This window comes from Equus przewalskii, chromosome 4, assembly GCF_037783145.1.
Source record: "Equus przewalskii isolate Varuska chromosome 4, EquPr2, whole genome shotgun sequence".
Lineage (NCBI taxonomy): Eukaryota > Metazoa > Chordata > Mammalia > Perissodactyla > Equidae > Equus > Equus przewalskii.
Window position 1 is genome coordinate 48,236,824 of NC_091834.1, and position 16,577 is coordinate 48,253,400.

At 34.5% G+C, this 16,577-nt stretch overlaps 1 protein-coding gene across 6 annotated transcripts in view; it reads right to left on the reverse strand.

The window, feature by feature from the left end:
- The window catches only part of AGMO (alkylglycerol monooxygenase), a 339,471-nt gene that overhangs the window by 306,546 nt on the left and 16,348 nt on the right, over positions 1-16,577 (reverse strand). The window lies entirely within an intron of this gene.

The window sequence follows — 16,577 nt, forward strand, 5'->3', positions numbered from 1 at the left end:
TAGGTAACTTACTTAAAGAAAATAGCTAGATACTCTTGATTAAGAAAAAGAAAGAAACACACAAAATAAAGTTGAATAGAACTTATTTTCTTGCAGTATGCATCATTCATCCAAATGTCGCACACTCAGAATGACACGGCATTAAATGCTCTTTAAATTTACCAATCTCTTGTGTTGTCTTCTAAAATAAAATTAGCAAGTAACATTGATCTCTCCCATTATAAATCACGACGAAGTTTGATATTTCTTTTTCAGCTGAAAAACATGTAAACTAGGGGTTTATCTACACATTTCCTAAGACTGACTGTATTTGATCAGTGTCCTCAAATGATATTTTCTAAGGCTTTTTCTATTTCAATAATGTTTTCATTTTTTTAGAATTTCTTTGGAGTAATGTTAGGATCGGCTCCAGGGAATATGAAATCTTAGAGAAATAGTACTCTTCAATATACATGAGACTTACTCTATTCTCTGTTTTTTATCTTTTCTTCTACAGTTTCCAACCTTTTTGCCTCTAGGCTACATTCTATGTAGTTTCTTTTGATCGACCATTGAGTAATTTTCTCTTCTGTTTTATGCAATCTGCTATCAAATCTAAATACTCAGTTTTTAATTTTTATTTTTGTATTTTTCATTTCTACCAATTCTATTTATTTCTCTTGCAAATCTGCAATGTCCCTTACAATTCTTTTCCTAATATGTCTATTTAGTTGCAAGACTTTCTTTTATTCCTTTAAACATATCAAGTGTAGTTGTTAAAATCTGTCTGATATTATTGGTGTCTGAAATCTCTGCAGGTGAGTTTCATTTCTCTGTTATTTTTGCTGTCTGTCAAATATAATTGCTTGTTTCTTTGAGTGCCTGATTTTCGCTGATGTATTCTGGTGATGGATGGTCATTGAAGAAATGACCTGAAGAAACAATTGAGGCATAGATAAGCATCACTATTTTTCCAGGGGTGTTTGCTTTAGTTGTTGTCAGGTACCTGCAGCACCACTTTACACTACATTCATAACTTGAGATGTTTCGGATAAACCTGGAGTGTTCGTTTTGTCTATAATGATCTGTTGGGCTGGTGTTCGATTTACAAACGCTTAGGGACCAGTTTTTGTTTTGTCTTTATTTACTCTATTGCTCCAGCATCAAGACAATTTTCCCCACATCCTGGTGGGAGTGGGAGTGAAGGGGTGGGTTTTTGTCTGTTTGACCCTTTCTTTTGGGGTCTCAGCTTAATGGATAGAGTGTTCATTTTTAGCAGACCCTGAGGTCTTCCTTCTACCCCTTGCCCCCCAAAACAACCAAAATCATCACTCATTTTCACGCTGTTTCTGCAAGATTTCTAGGTGCCCACACTATAAAAATGGATTGGAGTATTACCTTAATTTTCTGTGTCCTTACTGTCTTCAGGATTTGGCCTGGTGATTCCTCATTATTTTGAAATCTCCGTGAATCTATTAAGACAGTTTTTGCATTCCATTCGGCAGTTTTAGTTGCCCTCAGAGAAGAGGTTAGTCCCTGTAGTCTAGCCTACTATCCCTAAAGCAGGAATCTCAGCAAGATTTGACACAGATGATCACATCCTTCTCTTTGAAACACTTTCTTCATTCCCTTTCAGGACCTCGCACCACACCTTCCTGTGATTTTCCTGCTGCCTTCCCAGTCTAATGCCCTGGTTCTTCCTAGTACCCCCAAACACAAGTAATGGAACACCACAGAGCTCAGCTTTTGGAGTGTCTTCTCTCTCTAGACTCTTTCCTTTGGATCTCAATTGCTCCCATAGGTTTAAATACCATCAATATGCTATAGATGTGCTCATTTCTATCTCCAGCGTGGACTGCTTGCCTGAGCCCATCTTATATCCAACTTCTTCCTTGCCATTTCACCTGGAAGTGTAACAAGTATCTCAACTTGAACATGTCCAAAATGGAACTCATGAACTCCTGGCTCACTAAACCTTCTTACCCTGCTTCTTTTGACTACATATTCAGGAGTAAAAATATATTGAATTTTTTGATTGTAATGAAAATGTCATTTCTTAAATGATTTTTAAAATAAATGTCTAGTATTTGATTTAAATGATTTCTTAATCCAAAGAATTCAAAATTAAAGGGCGTAAGGGAAGGTATTATTTTCATCTTTAAAGAAAGATAAAATATAAATGCAAAGTAATATCATTAATATCACTCCTCTAGAATATAAATTCAGAGAGCATTTCTAATCGTATAGAATATACCAATTAGTACTCGATGTTAGATTTTCAAAGATGAGCAAGACAAGATCCCTGCTGTGATCTTCTCCCATTCCTGTAAAGTGATGGAATATAAGTTTTATCCTGGAAGAAATTGTTTAGAGCAGTCTGTTAGGAAAGATCCTGAGGCTGTATATCAGTGAGACAATGCTCTTTAATCTATTTACATTATCTCTTCTAGTCTGGGATTCTGAAATTCCTGGAATGGTCACTACATCCTTGCTATATATATATATATATATATATATATATATATATAATAATAATTAAAACAACTACCAAGGATATTGTATTTACTCTGTGCCAGAAATTGAACACATAGTTATTTCCTTTAATCTCACAACACTTAGAGAGGTATATAGTATTAATGTTCATTTTATAAATAAACAAATTGAGACAGAAATTCAGTAATTTTGATGAGGTCACAGTAATAAATAAGTGATACAGTCAAAATTTGAAATCAGGTCTATCTAACTTTACAACAACTCCTCTTATCCTCTGTATGAAACTCCCTTTGAAAATGAACAGCATCTAAAAACAAGGAAAGGAAGTAAATGAATGTCTTAATAGAGTCTACGATTATGCGAAAAAGCTTTTACATCTTGATAAAAGAGTTGTCATATGCAGAGCTACTTAATGTCAGTGAAGGAAGAAAAGAAACAGCTCTAAGTGGTATATTGTGCAAGAATAAATAAATTAACCCATCTATTCAGTATCTCTCCGTTATGGCCTTCAGAGATGTCGGTTGAGAGTACATACTTTTTCAGAGATAGGTCAACCTTTTGTCAGCTTACTCCCTCCTCACCCCGGCTCTGCCACCCCATCTCCACTCAAACACAAACAAGGGAAGGAGGGAAAGCACAGCTGTGCTAGGATTGGGAGGCTGTACTGGGAGAGGGGAGGCGCTGATGAGCTCCGAGATGCCCAAACACCTATGCAGCGTTGGACTCTTCTTTCTGCAGTTTCCCCACTTCTTCCTCCCACCACCTGGCTGTCACAGGAGGCAGTTAAACCCTAGAGAAGTAGCCCCTCCCTTGGGTGCATTTACAGAGGATAAAAAGGAAGTGCTGTGACTTTTAAAATTTCTCTTCCAATACAAGGAATCTTTTTCTGTCTGCTTATGCTGCTGAGACTACTGCAAGGCTTCACCCTGGTCTAGCTCTCTAGTGAATTTCCACTGACAATTTTCTTTTTATTTAAAGTCACCTACTTAATTCATTTTGAATTAACTTCCTATTATCTGAGCAAGTTATCATACTTTTACTCTGGACATCATTTTTCTCTCCAAAACTACATAAGATTTAGGGAAACATGGAACCCAAATGGCTTCTTTCTTCTCCCTAGTTGAGTTGTGTGTTGAAGCTCAGCCAAACAAATGTCAAGTTCAAATCTCAGAGCCCTTTAAAATTCCCAAATTAGGATATACTTTGTTGTCATTCCCATGGATGTATATTTTGGCTTCTAAGAAGCATGCAAGGCATGGTAACCATGTAGAAGATAAAAGAATATTTTGCTGTATATGAATGAATATTTGAATGAGGGCAGGATCTCTCCTAAAGTGGAACATTTCAGTGTAGTGCTACAATAGCTTTCTCATATAGAAAAGACTCCACATTCCTTGCTTTATATTTTAAGACATTATTCATATTAGTTCATAAGAGAATTTAGAAATATACTGCTAAAGGAGGACATTGTTCTGCAGGATTTAGAAGCAATGGAATAATTTTGCTATTTTTCAATAGTTTTCTTTAGCCTGCGGTAACTCAGAATATTTGCAAGGTATTTATGACGATGTTTAGGACAATCTAAGAAGTAAGAGCAAGAAATTCTCAGGTAAAGATACATAAAGATAAAAAGCAGTTTATATTTCCATTTTATGGTAAAAAAAATTCATCAAAAATGCTCAACCACATGTTCAAGATCATAAGGCAAGAATTATCATATTCTAAGTCTCCATTTGATTTAATTCAATTTATGATTTTCTTTGAAAAGTTTTACATGTGTATGGATTTTCTTAAGCACTGCTAAATAATTTATGGAGATGAAAAAGTACCTGTTACTTTGAAAATCTTTAAAAATCAGACTACAGTTGATAGCTGAGTTATGTGTTTACTATTTACAACTTCCTCCCTAAAGATACTGGTATCGCATTCCTTGTCTTTTAAAATGTAACCTTATACATCTGTTGAGCACACATCTGGACATTTAGCCGAACTCATCATTTCCTTCTGTATGTCAAAAAACTGTCAGTTATTTCAGCCACGATTCAGCCCTTGGGAGAACTGAAAAAGTTACATCCTTCTTTTGTCCAGATTTTATAAACTCGTCTTTACATTTTTCCCCAGGATATCAGTAAGAATAAAAATAAGCAGTCTGAATTCCTTCTGGCTCTGGAGAAAGGAGCACAGGAGGATGAAGGGCATGTGTTCCATTAACATTTGCTTCTATAGAATAAAGAACAAAGTCTTCATATGAAAGAACAGACGTTGACTGTCCACACAGTTATAAAACAAGTATATTTTTTTGACAAAGTAAATACAATTTGAATATAAAAAGGAGGAAATTTGAGCACTAATGAGGAAGATCTGTACTTTCAAAAGATAAGGATCTCACACATCATAATGTGAAAATTTTCAACTCATCAAGGAAAAATAATTTTGAATGTGTATACACCTAATAGCATAGGCTTAAAATATGTAAAATCAAACTTGACAGAATCACAAGAAGAATTTAAAATGTTATAATCATAGCACAAGAGTCTAACACATTTCTCTCTTTAATAAAATAAAAAGACAACAAAATAGGAGATTGGAATATTGTGATTAAGAAATTTAGTCTAATGGTGTATGTGTATTATTATATGTGTGTTATATTTAACCGTCTCTGTAGTTATATTTGAATACGTACCTGCTTGTTTTACATTGAAATGTACTTATGTATATGTTTGTATATGTCTGTGTATGTGTGTGTGTGTATGTGTACATGAATGTACTTACGCTTCTATTAAAACACACGAGAAGAATAAAGAGAAGCTGCAAAAAGGTTTAACTATATGGCACAATTGCAATAAAGATGGAAGGAAGAGGGATGGGAACAATATTTCTTGGTATACATTTTTATGCTTTTGAATTATCTATGTACGTAGTCATAAAAATAAAAGTAAATGAAAACAATTGAACATAAGTGAAACAAATTAACTATATATTAAGTTGTTACCATAATCAGAGAAAAGAACCTAAAGTAAATTTTGAAACAGTTCTCTGATTATGTGCATAGTGGGATATACTCTAAAGGAAAAACAAAACTGGAAAAAAATCTTAAACTTCTATCAGTAAATTTTCTGTTTGATATTTTATTATGAAAAATCTATCATATACTATATAACGTAGCAAATAATTAAATACATTAATATTATTACAAATGAAGATTTTCAGTGTAAGAGAATAGAAATACAAATATGAAAATTTGAGCTGTCATGCTGTGAGCTGTACTAAATCATAGGAAGGACACTGAGGGACCCAGGAAACTTAGAAATGGGAAGTATGGCTCTGTCAAAGGAAGTGAATCCTGAGTCCTGAATGCCTCCTGGTGGAAAAATACCACCTACCTTAACACATTCAGAGAGAGGTGTCAAGATGCTGGCATAGGCAGACTCTGAACTCACCTCCTCCCATGGACACAACCAATTTACAACTACACTGGGGACAACTGCCCCTGAGAGAGAACTGAAACTGAATGAAAAGAACCCCCACAACAAGGGACAGTTCTGACTGAAGCACTTAGAAATACTGAGGAAGAACTCAGTAAATGTGAGTCATTATTAATATTATTTCATAAAGTGAAAGCTTTTCAATGCCTGTTAGGACAAGAAGGTCTGGTACTTATTTGGGCTTAATATATTCACAAATATTTTGCTTTGCTATACCTAATGTCAGCGAAGAATTTTCAAAATCTGGAGTCCTATAGGATTTGAAAATGTCGAGAAGACTTCTCGTCACCTAAAAAACATCCTCCTGACATTTAAACTTTCTTGAAATTCAGTGCTCACGCATCCCCACAAACTTTCGGCAAAACCACTCAGAGTGCTATCCTTCAATTCTTCCTGTTGAAGTTCTTGATCTGTGTATACACTGAGGTATGCACTTAGAGTCACTAAAAGGATGGTGGGTACTTAAGATCTAAGTAATATGTATTGTCATTCCAAGGACTTCCTGTTATGTTTCAGTTATGTATTTTCTTTACATTGAAATATTCTGATTTATCTCCACTCATAAAATATGAATCATTGTCTTTTCTTGACATTAATAATTGTATCTATCCTTTTTCATGTCACAGTTTTCCACTGATATTTATTTAGCTGAAAAAATTAAGCTATTATTTAAAAAATTTTAAAAAGTAAACTTAATGCGCCTATATAACCATTATCTGTTTTTAGGTTTTTTTTATTGTGGTAACGTTGGTTTATAACATATATAAATTTCAGGTGTACGTCATTTTATATTTCGATTTCTCTGTAGATTACATCATGTTCACTACCCAAAGACTAATTACCATCCATCAGCACACACATGCCTAATCACTCCTTTCGCCCTGCCCCGACCCTCCTTCCCCTCTGGTAACCACCAACCCTATCTCTGTCTCTATGCGTTTGTTTGTCATTGTTTTTATCTTCTACTTACGAGTGAGATTATATGGTATTTGACTTTCTCCCTCTGACTTATTTCACTTAGCATAATACCCTCTAGGTCCATCCATGTTTTTATTCTTAAATTAAAGGATGGCTTGCTTTTTAGTAAAATTTAAAATTCTTTTACAGATCTTTGTTATAAGTATGATTTACATATCACTGCCTCCACTCAGTACCCTCTACTCAAACTTATTTACATTCTTTGTTTTCTGTTTCCTGCTCCTTTAGTTTTATGCTTTATGTGCAGTTCACTCTGTCCTTTAACTTAGTGCTGGGTTTTTCCTAAACAACATTATCACCATGGTGGAACTCACCAAATTCTGTATAATTACATGTTTTCCCACTATATGCCTAAACTTCTAAAGAAAGAGAGATCACTTCTAATGAAATCTAATACTGATGAAATAAGATTTCTTGTTGATTTTACTACCACTTGCACATCAGGTGAATTTTTCTGGGGCTCCTCTGCACTGTTGGTTTAACGCACGGTATGAGCACTTCACGTTAGAACGCGGCTTCTCTCCAATGCTTCAAATAGCTCCAAAGCACAGAGCTGGCATTGAATATTTGTTTTAAAAAATGATGCAGCATAAGCTATATGTTGTGGAAATATACAGTGGTGGTTTTTTTTATTATCAACATTTGTGTGAATTTGGAGAGGAAGAAAACATATACATAGTTTAGAAGTGCCTATGACATAAAACTATGTTTTGGAAAGCACTCTAAGAAGTATGACGCTTCAAAATGTAAGGAAAAGGACAAGTCAAATTAGCTATTAGCATAAGAGAAGAAAGGACAAATCTTAGTGGAGTTTTTTTCAAGTCATTTTCTAAATCCTGGGAAGGAGATTTCAGTTTCTAAGCTAGAAAAATGTTTTGAAAACCTAATATTTAATTAAGCTGAGAAAGGAACAAAGGAAGCTTTAAAATGCAGACAAAATGTATAAATTATAATGGATTTTGTTTCTTCCCCAAATTTTCACTATTTTTGAAAAAGCAAGATAAAAACATTGAAGTTTAAAGGAAAAAGGACTATCAATAAGTTTGACCTACCAAAAATAAAGCCAAATTATATGATATTCACTTGAGGAAAGAAAACAATTTAAAAAGAAACGCTTATGTCAATTTTATGTATTACAGTTGACAACTATTCACCTAGGGAAAGATTGTTCATATCATGTCTATATGAATGCAAACCCAAAACACAGTCTTTCAGCATTCCCCATTGTTTATACATCTGTGTGGAGACCAGAATGCTCATTTTCCTGTGCATGCATCTTATTAAATACAAAGATGATTTCATTAAAATTTGATAAATAGCAATCCACATGACACATTTCCTATGATCAGAATTCTCTAGCTTTAGTTCACATTATATAATACATCTGTACATGTACCCAATGATACAAATACATAGATACATACAAATCCACTCGCAAGATCCTTCCTAAAGTACTGTTATTATCTCCAGGCAACAATGAGAGAAACTAAGTTTGAATGAGGATAAGTAAACTTAATCATGCATTTTGACAAAGGTAATTATTTTAATAACTAATGTATATTCACTATCATTTAAGGAAAACATGATAATTTTTATATTATATTATATAAAATATATTATACCAACAGAGAGACCAGGCAACGTAATAGTTAATATGTTTTTTTTTTTTACTTATTATGTGTCAGGCTCGGCCCTAAGTATTTTCTTAATTGTAACTTATTTAAACCTCACAATGATCCTATGTAAATTATACTAATGTTATTTGCCTCTTACAAATACTGAAAAACAAAGCAGAGGCATAACTTGTTCAACATTACAGAGAAAGTCATAGAGCTGGGGTCTGAAACCAGGAGTTGGTTCCAAGGTCCATTTTGCACACTATGTTTACAGAGGCTATCTCTAGGGTGGTGGGTTTAGGAACACATTTCATTTTCTATCTTTTGCTCCTCTGCATTTTTTTCTGCAATGATTTTTTTTGTATAAATGCTTTGGAATAAGAAAAATAAGTTATTCCTATTTGTTACGTGAATGTTGGGTCAATTCTTATGGCACTCTGTACCTGCAGAATAAAAAAATTAGAATTTCAAGAATTACATTACAAAAAATTTCATGACAAAATGACATTGAAATGAGAAACTTGCTTGGTTTTGAAGAAACAGAAAAATAACTTAGGAAATTAATCAAACTCCAAAAATTATACATTTTAAGCGAATTATTATGATTTTGTACCTAATTTAAAATTTGTACAAACATAGGTATAATGTTTTACAAACGTTTAGAAAAAAACAGTATGAAAATATGTAGTACTTCAAATAAAAATAAGCTTTTTCAAAATCAGTGTAAGAGAATTAATATTTAGTGTGACTCTGTGTTGCATCACAATGTATTATTTATTCAAACTTGATAATGACATCAAAATGAAGGGATTGTTATTCCCATTTCACAAATAAGGACACTGAGCTTTAGAAAGATTAAATTGATTAGAAACCAAGTGTCATTGACTCAAAATTTGTAGTTCTTTTCCCACTGAACACTACCTCTTCCTCAAGCCAATGAAAATGTAATATGTTCATGAAAAGAGGGCATTACTGTTTTCTCAGTCAGCTAAGCCATTATTATAGACTGAATTGTGTTCCCCCAAAGTTCACATGTTGAAGTACTAATCCCCAGTCCCTCAGAATGTGACTATTTTTGGAGATGGGATCTTTAAAGAGGTAATTAAGTTAAAAGGATATCATCAAGGTAAGTCCTAATCCAATACGACTGATGTCCTTAATAAAAGAGATTAGGAGACAGAAATATACAGAGGGAAGACAATGTGAAGACAGAGGGACCACAAGATGGCCATCAATAAGCCAAGGAGAGAGGCCTCAGAAGAAACCAACTCTGCTGACATCTTGCTATCAGACTTCTAACCTGCAGAATTGTGAGAAAAATTTCTGTTGTTTTTTCTTACCCCTTGAAGCAGAAAATTTCCCCAAAACATTTAACCAAGACAGAGCCCAAATGTCCTAAAAGGAAAGAGAAGATAACTGGTATCTTCTGAAACTGGGACAAAGCCAGCAAGCCAAAGAGTTAAGGATGGCCAACTCCACAGAGTCATTTATGAGTCCTCCTTTCCAGTTAATCTTATTCTCCTCCTGGCCCCACAGCACTTTCTTCGCACAGCACTACAATAACATGTAGTAACGTAAGAAAATCTCCTGTTTCTTGCACAATCCACATCTTTAGTCAAACAAAAGTTGGATTGAAAACAAGCGCTAAAATTTACTAGCTTTATGGCATATTGCTTAACTATTTGACCCCTTTCTCTTCTCTGTAAACAGGGGGAATAAAACTGGCAAATCAATTCCCAGCCCCTCTCTCCAGCCCCCAGTTTACTCAGTGCTCAATATCTTCCTTCCAGAAAAATGACACTGTTCACTCATATTCTCAGGTCAAATTTTTGGAGCATTTGTGAATTTCCTCTTTCCTACGCAACCCATATCAAAAATGTCAGCAAATCCTACTGACATTAGTTTCAAAATATATTCAGAATCTAACCAATTCCCACTGTCTCTGTTGATACCACCATAATCTAAGGTAGAGCCTTTAAAATTTGAGTATGCACTACAAAATAACCCAAACGTTATTCAATGCAATGATATGTTTAAGGAATAAATTTCCCGATCGTCAATGGACTTATATACACGTTCCTAATATCACTTAACTGAAAATAAACCTGTATACCTAATATTTATTTTCTATACTTTACAAAAAAAAAGGCATAGACACATATCTTAACATGGTGCATTACTCTGGAATGCAAAACACTCTGAGGCACCAAGCAAAAGGCTATAACTGAATTTTGGTTTGGGAAGACTTCTATAAGGACTAATGAAGGTACTTCAAAATAAGTATTTCAAGTGGTGAACATATTTCTGAAAATAAATGTCATAGAATCAGTTCATTATATTAGAAATATAATTTTTTAAAGAATTTATTTTTTAAAAGCAGTTTTAGGTTCACAGCAAAATTGAGAGGAAGGTACAGAGATTTCCCTTATTCTCTCTGCCTCCACACACGCACAGCCTCCCCATTAGCAACATCTCTCACTAGAATGGTATATTTTTTACAATTGATGAACCTGCATGACACATCATAATCACCAACATTCCATAGTTTACATTAGGGTTTACTCTTGGTGTTGAAAATTTACAAGTTTGGATAAATGTACAATAACAATTATCTATCATTATACTATCAAGCAAGGCATTTTCACTGCCCTAAAAATCCTCTGTGTCCTACTTATGCATCCTTCCTTCCCCCCAAATCTTGGCAATCACTGATCTTTTTACTGTATTCGTACTTTTACCTTTTCTAGACTGTCTGTATAGTTAGAATCATACAGTATGTAGATTTTTCAGATTAGCTTCTTTTGCTTAGCGATACGTATTTGTTTCCTCCATGTCTTTTCATGGCTTGATAGCTCATCAGTGCTTTTTAGCACTGAATAATTTCCCGTTGTCTGAATGTACTACAGTTTATGTATCCATTCAACTACTGAAGGATATTTTAGTTGCTTCCAAGATTTAGCAATTTTGAATTAAGCTGCTATAAACATCGATGTGCAAGTTTTTATGTGGACATAAGTTTTCAACTCCTTTGGGTAAATATCAAGGACTGCAATTGCTGGATTATATAGTTAGAATATGTTAAGTTTTGTAAGAAACTGAGGAACTGTATTCCAAAGTGGCTGCACCATTTTGCATCCCCACTAGCAATAATGAGAGTTCCACATTCTCATCAGCATTTTATGTTGGCAGTGTTCTAGATTTGGGTCATTCTAATATGTGTGTAGCGTTACCTCATTGCTGTTTTAATTTGCATTTGCCTTATGACATATGATATGGAGCCTCATCTCACATGTTTATTTGCCATCTGTATATCTTCTTTGGTGAGGTGTCTGTTAAGGTCTTTGACCTATTTTTTAATCATTTTTAATTGGGTTGTTTGTTTTCTTATTGTTGAGTTTTAAGAGTTCTTTGTATATTTCGGATAACAGTCCTTTACCAGATGTGTCTTTTGCAAATGTTTTCTCCCAGTCTGATGTGTCTTCTCTCTTGATGTTGTCTTTCACAGAGCAGAAGTTTTTAATTTCAGTGAAGTCCAGCTTATCAATTCTTCCATGGATCACACCTTTGGTGTTGTATCTAAAAAGTTATCACCATACTCAAGTTCATCTAGATATTCTCCCATGTTATCTTCTAGGAGTTTTATAGTTTCGCATTTTACATTAGGTCTGTGGTGCATTTTGAGCTAGTTTTTGTGAAGAGTTGTAAGCTCTGTGTGTAGATTCATATTTCTATATGTAGATGTCCAGTTCTCCCAACACCATCTATTGAAAAGACTGTCTTTGCTCCATTGTATTGTCTTTGCTCCTTTGTCAAACATCAGTAACTATCTTTATGTAGATCTATTTCTGGGTTCTCTATTCTGTTCCATCGATTTGTCTATTCTTTTACCAATGCCAGACTGTCTTGATTACTGCAGCTTTATAGTAAGACTTGAAGTCAGTTAGTGTCAGTCCTCCAACTCTGTTCTTCTTCAATATTGCATTGGCTATTTCTTCTCTATATATACTTTAGAATCATTTCAGGAATATCAACAAAACAACTTGCTGGGATTATATTGAATCTATAGATCAAGTTGGGAAGAACTGATGTGTTGGCCATATTGACTCTTCCTATTTATGAAAGCAAAATCTCTCTCTATTTATTTTGTACTTTGATTTCATTCATCAGAGATTTTTAGTGTTCTTTTTACAGATCTTTACATATTTTGTTAGATTTATACCTACGTCTTTCATTTTTTGGATACTAAGGTAGATGGTCTTCTGTCTTTAATTTCAAATTCCACTTATTCACTGCTGTTAAAGGAAAGCCATTGAGTTTCGTATGTTAACCTTGTATCCTGCAACCTTTTTATAATTGCTTATTAGTTCCAAGATTTTTGTTGTTGATTCTTTTGAATTTTGATTGTACAATCATATCGTCTGTGAACAAAGAGTTTTATTTAATCCTTCCCAATTTGTATACCTTTTATTTCCTTTTCTTGTTATTGCATGAGCTAGGATGAAATAGAATTTTTTTTAAGTGAAATAAAGTTGACTAAAATGGAATAAGAAACTTCAGTGTGCATTGTATAAATAAATAGGATAAATACTATTTCTTGAAATTGTGTGAGTGTGTATGTCTGGTACACACGTGTGCACATGTATGGTCATGTTGTAAAATTTAATTTTTATGGTTTATTGATGTAAAAAGTTTCAAATCTACTGAGCTAAAGCAGTGATTTTAAAACACGAATCATATTGTCTTCTCAACTCACATTGAACAAAAGCACATGCGTTTATGAGGCCTTGCATGATCTGCCCACACTTCCTCACATCTGTGACACTCCTCATCCCTTATAACTTTAATGTTCTCCCACATGGCTCCAACCACAATGATCTCCTTGCATTTCCTCAACTGTGTCAAGTATTCTCTGCCTCAGAGCCTTTGCACTTGCTATTCCCTCTGCCTGGACCCCTCTTTCCCCAGAATTGTGTGGCTCACTCTCTCAAAAAACATACCACATCCTGACATTATAGTAGTAAGCTTCATAAGACTGTTTTGGTTTTTGAGTACCACATATGCCAGTAAAAGTAAAGGCATACAGTGGGTCTTCAATGAATATTTGTTAAATTAATAAACAAATGTCACTCCTCTCCTTAAAATCTTCCCGTGGCTTCATATTATGTTCATAATAAATAGGCTTTGGGGGAGGGGTTGGGAAATATGGCTGGCGATTGATTTACCAGTTTTATTATTGCCAATCTATAGGATCCTGACTATCTTCCCCAACTTCTTTCTTCCCTTTCTCCAGTGGTGTCCTCCACATATGGCTTCCCGCTATTTCTCAAATTTGCCAAGCATACTCCCTTCTTAGGTACTTTGCACCAGCAGGTTTCTTTTTGTAGAAAGCTCTTTCTTCAGATACTCCTACGCTGCCTTCTTCACCTCATTCAGTTTCTATTGAAATGCCACCTATCACAGAGGCCGAGTAGAGGCCTTACTGGACTGCTGTATCCATCACTCCCCATCCCACAGCACTCATCACTACCCGGCGCTATGTTATATAATGTATGTTTTATGTCTGGATTTCCTTCCTCCTTAGAATGTAAACTCCATAAAAGCAGCAACTTTTATTTGTTCACTACTCTATCCCCAGTGATTAGAAGAATCCCTAGTATATAGTAGGTTCCCAGCCAGTATCTGATGAACAATTGAATGCCTACTGCATAGGCATGTCTACTTCCTCTGAGAATTAAATAATATAATGTGTTGTATTACTAATATAAAGCACGTACTCTAATGTCAAACGATACGATAAACATTAATCCAATAATAATAGTAATATTTAAACAGTATTAACAATGTCCCAGTCACTTTCCTAAGTTTTTACTCATGTAAGCTTTACAAAAGTCATATCTGGTGTATAGTATTATTATAAATGAAGAAAGTAAGACACAGAGAGATTAACCTGCTCCAGATCTCAGTTAATAAATGGTAGTACTAGAAATTGAACTCAGCTAACCTGGCTCCAGAATCTGTTTTTTAAACACTATACTTGTTGCTTCTCCAATGACTTTCAATAATAGTTGACTCTTAATTATTAGCATTACTGTTAATAGTATTACTAGCATCATCATTACAGGAATATGAATTTTAAACAGAATTCCATTTGGCTTAATGTACACCTCTTTGAGAAAAGTTGATCAGTATATTCAGAACTTTGGAAATTTGAGAATTAGTGACAATGAAAAGGACAAAATTTCTTTTATCAATTTTAGAATTCACTGCATAATCATCTTTGTACTTCCCCTATTATTATTGTAAGTAATTGCTAATGTCTATCATCCATAGTAGAATGAACAATCGATGACCTGATCTGTTATTAACCAACCTATCTCTGGTGCTTGGTATAACATAGGTCACTAAGTATTCGTTGAAAAAATTATGCATGAATGATGGATGCACAAATGAAAATTTATAGGTGTAGAAAGAAGTCTTTAAGCTGGTTGATGATTTCTCCAGGAATCTTCACTTAGTGCATTCTCGTAGTACTTCACAAAGCAGTCTTTCTCGTTGTGCTATTTTAATATGGTAATATTAAACTCAGTTGCAATTGCAATTGTTTAATAAATGAAAGTATAGAATCCCACTTGATTTGGCTTTTTGTGGTGTAAAATGGCCATGCTGAAATGTATCATTTGCTAATGCATCATATACATTTAGTAAGAGACTTTTCCAAATTTTCCTTTTGAACAAAATTACTTGGGACAAAATCTGGTTTTCCCAGACCATATTTAAGTGAATATCACTCCAATGCAATTCTAAAAACCCCCAAACTTAAGTCTTTCCCTCTTGTGTCCATTTTAAAAACCCCTAAATCTTCATATAAGCCTCCCTCTTGCCTCCTTATAGTTGACGTTTTCATTCATTCATATTTACTTGGCTCCTGAACTCTCAAAGCATTTTCATTTAAACTTCTTCACAAAACTTGGAGGTAAATAAAATCAATAAAACTTATCTCAGAGACGTTCATCCTAAGGTTATATGTGTGGTGAATGGTTGCACACACAGAGTTACACACCCAGATCTCTTGAAACAAATTTCAATGCTCTCTCTACTATGTAACAGGCAAGTGTACAAGGCCCCAGCACTAAAAGAAAAATAGGCACGTTCTCTGTCTTGAGCAGAGTCACAAGCCAGACAAGGCTCAGAAATTAATCTTTCCTCCATCTCTGACTTCCAGTTTCATTTTGATTACTCATTTCACAGCTTTTTTTAATCCTTGGAAAATATTACTATGGCCATCCTTAAATGCTTCTAACTATTCCTGGAAATATTTCTACACTTTAGTATCAATATTCAAAAATAGGCTGATGGAGACTCCTGAAACTCTTATTCTTTATTATCAAGTGTATGACTTCCCTGTTGATATCTCAACGCATCTATACTTTCAACACCTAGATGATAGCCAGAACCTTTGTATCAAATGTGCTTTTCATACATCACCTACAAATAGAATCTAAGAACACCCAAGAAAATTTAGGCTGTGTCTTTAAAGGTGACTACAGCTGCCAGTGATAAGAATAAGTTATTGCTAGGAAGGAGGCTCCTTCAAGTGGGGCTCTCTGAAGAGAAATAATGGTAATCTTTCAGTGCATACACATTTTAAGTGCTCCTATGGACAGATGTGTGATGTTGACATTAGACATAGGGTAGTCCCTGTCAATGAAATGAATTTAGGAAAATGGTTGCCATAGGTGCCATGTTTTTTGGTAGGAAGCAATGATGAGAAACAGGGTCAGAGGCAAGTTGATGGAAATTCCGAGACTTCCTTCATATGTTTTGAATGATGACTATTCCAAGGGGCGAGAGAAGGTGAGAAATCATGGGACAAAGCGAGAGGAATGGCGATAACTCAGGCAAATACAGGGTGGACCCTACCCTCAGTGATCCAATATGAATACTGTCACACTGTATTTTTAAAATAGTGAGGCATAATATATGGCAAAGGGTTACAAAAAAATTAGGTATATTCTGGGGCCGGCCC